Here is a 6,126-nt window from a genome sequence, read left to right as displayed (position 1 = left end):
GTTTCTTGGCCCAGTTTTCCTATTTTGTGAAAATGTTAAAAGATAATTGGGTTAATGGTCACATATCTTCCATGGCAGCAAGGGGTGAGGGTTAGGGTGATGGTGAGAATTTCGGGTTTAGAGTTAAGGTGGGGTTGGGGTGCCAGGGCCATGTGCTAGAGTTGGGGCCTAGTGTCAAGATCTAGGGTCAGGGTGAGGGCCAGAGATCAGAAGTAAGGGCCCAGCGTTCAGGGACAAGGTTAGGGGTTAGTATTCAGGATCAGACTGGCTGCTGACCGTTGTAGTCCATCTGGACTGCTAAAATGGAACCGTATTTTGGTATTTTTGGTGGCTTATAACCAGTAGAAATCGATGCCTTACAGTTGTTGAGGCTGGAAGTCTGAGATGAGGGTACCAGCATGGTCAGGTGAGGGCCCTGTTTGTAGTGGCACACTTCTCCTCTTTTGACATGTAGGGGATGGGTTAGGGTCTCTTATAGGGGGAGTAATCCCATTCATGAGGACCCCACCCTCCTCACCTAATCACCTCCCAAGGGCATCCTGTTCTAACATCATCACATCAGGCATTAGGATTCCAACAGATGAATTTGGGGGGAAACAAACATTCAGATCATAGCACTGATGTAAGAGATAGATGGAGTTTTTTTTTTTTTTTTTTTATAATTGACCTTTACTTAAAAAAACAAACAAAAAAACCCCCTCTTTTCCCAGTCAAGGTACCGGAATGATGGGCTCTATCTCAGTTGGAACTTCCAAATCGTGGCACTGAATTTCAGAGATTAACTGGATGTTCCACGAGGAGCTAAACTGTGAGTCGGGTGTTCCCTGTGCCACAGCCCAGCGGACAGCAGGGGGCACCCTAACCTGGCTCTCTGACCTGAAGGAGATCATAACGTATCCTGACCTCAGAGTCAGACCCACATCTCGATGGGGATGATGGGCTGCAGGATGCTCCTGCAGCTTCGGGACAATTTGGGGCAGTGAGGACAAGGCTAGGAGATGGTTTCTGTTGGCATCTCCAATGAACTTTAAGAAAAAAATGTTTAATGTCTATTTTTGAGAGATTGACAGAGTGTGAGCAGGGGAGGGACGAGAGAGTGGGAAACACAGAATATGAAGCAGGCTCCAGGCTCTGAGCTGTCAGCACAGAGGCTGATGGGGGACTCGAACTCACAAACCGCTAGGTAATGACCTGAGCCGAAGTCAGACGCTCAACGAACTGAGCCACCCAGGTGCCCCAGTTAAAAAAAATTTTTTAACGTTTATTTATTTTTGAAAGAGACAGGGATAGAGTGTGAGCCGGGGAGAGGCAGAGAGAGAGGGAGCCACAGGATCTAAAGCAGGCTCCAGGCTCTGAGCTGTCAGCACAGAGCCCGACGCAGGGCTTGAACCCACAAGCTGTGAGATCGTGACCTGAGCTGAAGTCGGAGGCTTAACCGACTGAGCCACCCAGGGGCCCCTATGTTGATAGTTTTTATGTATCATGGGGAAGAATTTTATAGAGTCCACTGTTTATGTGCTTTCAGTACACATTTCATTCATTTCCAAAGCTGCTTAGGTTAGCACTTTCTGCCCCGGCACCTACAGTGAGTTTCTTCATACATTTCTAGTACAGTTAGATTATGTATCACATTCTGGATTATATCTTGTGACAATCCCACATCCTAAATGATTCAGTTGGAATAATCATGATGTAGTCTTTGGGCTGGAAACATCTATGAGTTTTGCCAAATGCGTAGTGGCACATACCTATCACTAAAATATACGGAATACCTTGAACTCTAACTACATGATCTGTTTATCATCTCTGTAGTTTTGCCGTTTCCAGAATGTCCTATAAACGGGGCCATACAGTACGTAGCCTCTTCAGACTGGACTCTTTTACTTCGCAAAATGTGTGTACGATTCATCCATGTCTTTGTAAGGGGTGATGGATCATTCGTTTCTACTGCTGAGTAGTAGTGCCTTGCATGTATAGGTGACTAAAAATAATTTTTCTTTACTTTTCTAGGTTCTTGGCTGAGACTACTTCTTGTGATAAAAGATTAACAGGAGAAAAACAGAAGTGTAATTGTGTGTTTGCATCCTGTATACGTGGGACATACTCAGGAAAACTGATTAACTTCCCCAAATGGCTGAAGTAATCACTTGGAATGTTTCAGTAGTCGGAAGGCCGATTAAGGGAGGCTATCAGACCAAGCAAGAGTATATGAGGGGTAAGGTTGTTAATCAGGTTTAAGTCCAGAGACTTTGTTACAAATGGAGGGTTCCTTTGTAAATGTAAATTTTTCTCACCAAAGGACAACTTTTATTCGGTTTTCAGAGATTCTCTTCTGTCTTCTGTCTGTTAAAATCAATTAGCCCCAAATAATGCTTGTGCCCAAGAGACTTATCTTGGGCATGGTGGCATATTCTGCTTCCTTCACATGGATGCACCTGTTTGCTTATGGATTCATGTTTTGAAGGACATCCTGATTTCTTGAAGACTTTTGCCATTACGAATAGAGCTGCTGTGCATAGCTGCATGTGAGTTTTTGTTTGGAAATAGTTTTTCAAAGCAGTTGTGTGAGTACCTGAAGTGTGATGATGGTTGATTCTTAAGGCAAGACTTGTTTAACTTTGGGGATAAATGCCAAACTATTTTCTGTTAAACTTAAAAATGAAATCGCCAATTATTTTACCAGCAAAAATGGGTTTATTTGGGAATAGTTGAGAATTTCAATCCAAGACAAGCAAGCTTAGGCAAAACCATAAGCACACGGAACAAAGCAGAGGAGCATTAGTCTTCTATAGAGGAAACCGAGGAAGTTGGGAGGCACTGTCCTAAACAGAAAGTTCACTGGAGTAAACTGGGGGCTTGATGTGTAGTGGCTTCTCATTGGCTGACCTGTGACAGTCTGTCATTGGCTGAGCTGTTGTCTGGGGAGGAGGAAACCTTTCTTCCTCCTGCTACGATAGTAAAAGGGTCCCGTTGGGTCTGCAATTGATGTAGAGTGGTAGGTGTGAGAGTCTCTCCTGCCAAGCCTTCCTAGACTTCATTTTAGTGAGGTTTCCTGTTACTAGTTTTCACTTCCAAAGTGGCTGCACATGCATTCCCCAAATGAAGGAGGGTTCTTCTCATTCTGCACTCTCTAACAATTGGCATTGTCAAATTTTTTTTGGAGTTTAGCAGTTTTAATAGGTGTGTAGCAATTTGGAATTTCCTAATGATACATGGATGTAGAGCATACTTTTGTATGCTTATTTACTATCCGTCTATTTTCTTTGGCCAGCTGTCTCTTCAGATCCTTACCCATTTTCATTTAGGTTGTGTGTTTTCTGATTGTTGACTTCTGAGAGTCTTCTGAAAGTTCTTAATGTATTTTGAATACAAATCTGTTATCAGATGTGTGTGTTGCAACTATTTCTTGCAGTTTGTAGGCTTGCCTTTTGGGTCTCTGAACAAGGTCTTTCATGGAGTAAAAGTTTTAATTTTATAAAGTTCACATTACCAGTTTTTTTCTTTTGTGGATTGGTTTTGGTGTCTTAAAACCCCAAGGTCATGTAGGTTTTGTTTTATGTTTTCTTTTTGATATTTTGATAGCTTTGCACTTCTAAAAAAATATTTATTTCTGAGAGAGCGCAAGCGGGGGAGGGGCAGAGAGAGAGAGGGACAGAAGATCTGAAGCGGGGTCTGTGCTGACAGGCTACAGCAACGAGCCATATGTGGGTCTGGAAGTCACGAACTGCCAGATCATGAGACCTGAGCCAAAGTTGGACACTCAAATGACTGAGCGACCTGCCTTCACAGTTTTGCACTTTAAATGGATCTGCAATTTTGAGTGAAATCTGGTGTAAGTTGCGAAGTTTGTGTTTATATTTCATTTCACCTTGTCTTGTTTCGTTTCGTTTCATCATTTCATTCATTTCATTTCATTTCATTTCATTTCATTTCATTTCATTTCATTTCATTTCATTTCATTTCATTTCACCTCGTTTCGTCTCACTGCATTTTGTTTCCAATTAGTTGTTCTTTAAGTATTCCTGGAGAAGTTGGGGGATATTGGGCTCCATTTCAGTTTGTGTTTCCAAAAGTTAACGGATTCACCTAGACTAGAGGTAGCCCAGTGAATCCTGCACTGCCTTCAATGCCTGCAGGGGGTGCCAGAGCTCAGCTCCCTGACCTGAGTGGCACATGCGCCGCCAGCCGGCCACTTTTCCACCTGCACAGACTGGTGTTCCTCCTCCTCAGGACCCGCTGCGGGGTGTGTGGGAGGGTTTCGGGAGGGGAGAATGTGGGGACTTGTCCATGCTGACAGAAGCTGGGTTTCCTGAGGACCTGCTCTAGGGGATACGGGGTGTGGAAATGTCACGGTGCAATTCTGGGTTTGTGGCTGAATAATTCTGTACTGGACATGATCCCCTATGTCATTTATTCTTCAGACCTAAGCAGTGGGCCCTCTTCAAGCTAGAGCCATGGCTAGGATCAGGGATCAATCGAGCAGGGTGGCAGTGGCCAAAATGCCGGCCAGTGCAGTGATCTGCCCAGAGGGTTGAGTGGAGTTCAGTTGTTAGGGTGTGCATCAGGCTTAGGGGTTGCATTTAGGAGCCAGATGATGGGGTGGACCAGGGTTAGGTTTGGGCTCAGGATCCCCTCCTGCACCTCCATCCCAGCCTTGGAGATATAGCAAAATTCTGGGTTCCTCTCTGAAACATTCTGTGCTGGTCATGGTCCCTAAATCTGTTCTTTCCTCAGACCTAGGAGGTGGAACCCCTTTAGGGCCAAGCCATGGCTAGGGTTAGGGTGAGGTCCTGGGAGGTGGCAGGGGCAGAACCGACACCAGTTCAGTGGTCTCCACGGAGGGCTAAGTTGAGGGCGTGAGTTAGGGTGTTGGACAGGCTTAGGGTTTGTGATCTGGGAATGGCTGATGGTATGTGTATTCCAGGTTCAGGTTTTGGCACAGAATCCCCTAGTGCAGCTCCATTCTGACCCTGGAATTGTCATGGTGAACGCCTGGATTCCTCTTGGATAATAGGCCCCAAATTCATTCTTTTCTGTGACCTAGGAGGTGGGCCCCTTTAAGTCCAGAGCCATGATTAGTGTTAGGGTTAGGTCCCAGGACCTCAGAGTCTGACCACCAGGGGCTCAACCAACAGCACTGCAGTGATCTCCCTGGAGGGCTGAGTTGAGGGCGCCTGTTAGGGTTTGGGTCAGGGTTAGGACTGGGTTCAGGAACCAGATGACTGAGTGGGCCTGGGTTAGGTTTTGGCTCCACATCCCCATCTAAGCTCCATCCTGGCCTTGAAAATGTTACTGTGAAATTCTGCATTCTTCACTGCAATATTTTGTTCCAGTCATTGGCCCCAAATCTGCTCTTTCCTCAGACCTAAAAGGTGGGCCCCCTTAGGGCAAGAGCCTTGGTTATGGGTAGGGTTAGGTCCTGAGAGGTGGCAGGGGCAGAACTGACACCATTTTAGTGATCTCCTTGGGGGGTTGAGTTGAGGGTCCCTGTTAGGGTATGGGACAGGCTTAGGGTTTGGGATCAGGGATCAGTTATTTGTGTGTTCAGGATAAGGTTTTGGCATAGGATCCCCTTCTGCAGCTCCATTCTGACTCTGGAAATTTCATAGCAAGCTCCTGGATTCCTTGCTGAATGATGCTGTGCCAGTCATGGGCCCCAAATCAGTTCTTTTCTCAGACCTAGGAGGTGGAACCTCCTTGGGGCCAGGCCATGACTAATGTTAGGGTTAGGTCCCAAGAAGAAGTAGGGGCCCAACCACCACTCATTCAGTGATCTCCTCAGACAGCTGAGTTGAGGGCACGTGTTAGGGTGTGGGTCAGTCTTTGGCTTTGGGCTCAGGGGGAAACCTATTGTTTGGGACAAGGTTAGGTTTTGGCTCAGTATCCCCATCTGCAGCTCCATCCCAGCCATGAAAATGGCATGTCAAACTTCTGTGTTCTTCGGTGAATCATTCTGTTCAGGTCATGGTCCCCACATCCATTCTTATCTCAGACCTAGGAGGTGGAATACCCCCTTAGCCCAGGCAATGGCTAGGGTTAGGGTTATGTCTTGGCAGGTGCCAGTTCAATGATCCAGGGGGCTGAGTTGAGGGCATGTGTTAGGGTGTGGGTCAGGCCTAGGCTTGA

General features: G+C 46.0%; 1 long non-coding RNA gene across 1 annotated transcript; it reads left to right on the top strand.

Annotated features, from left to right (window-relative positions):
- The first annotated feature begins 1,363 nt into the window (after window positions 1-1,363).
- On the top strand, window positions 1,364-3,841 carry LOC123384236. Its single transcript, XR_006594965.1, has 2 exons — window positions 1,364-2,215; window positions 3,685-3,841. It is a non-coding gene; the product is annotated as an uncharacterized LOC123384236 (long non-coding RNA).
- The last annotated feature ends 2,285 nt before the right edge of the window (window positions 3,842-6,126 follow it).

This window comes from Felis catus, chromosome A3, assembly GCF_018350175.1.
Source record: "Felis catus isolate Fca126 chromosome A3, F.catus_Fca126_mat1.0, whole genome shotgun sequence".
NCBI lineage: Eukaryota > Metazoa > Chordata > Mammalia > Carnivora > Felidae > Felis > Felis catus.
Note: the sequence above shows the minus strand (reverse complement) of the source record. Positions and strands in the feature narration are given on the sequence as shown.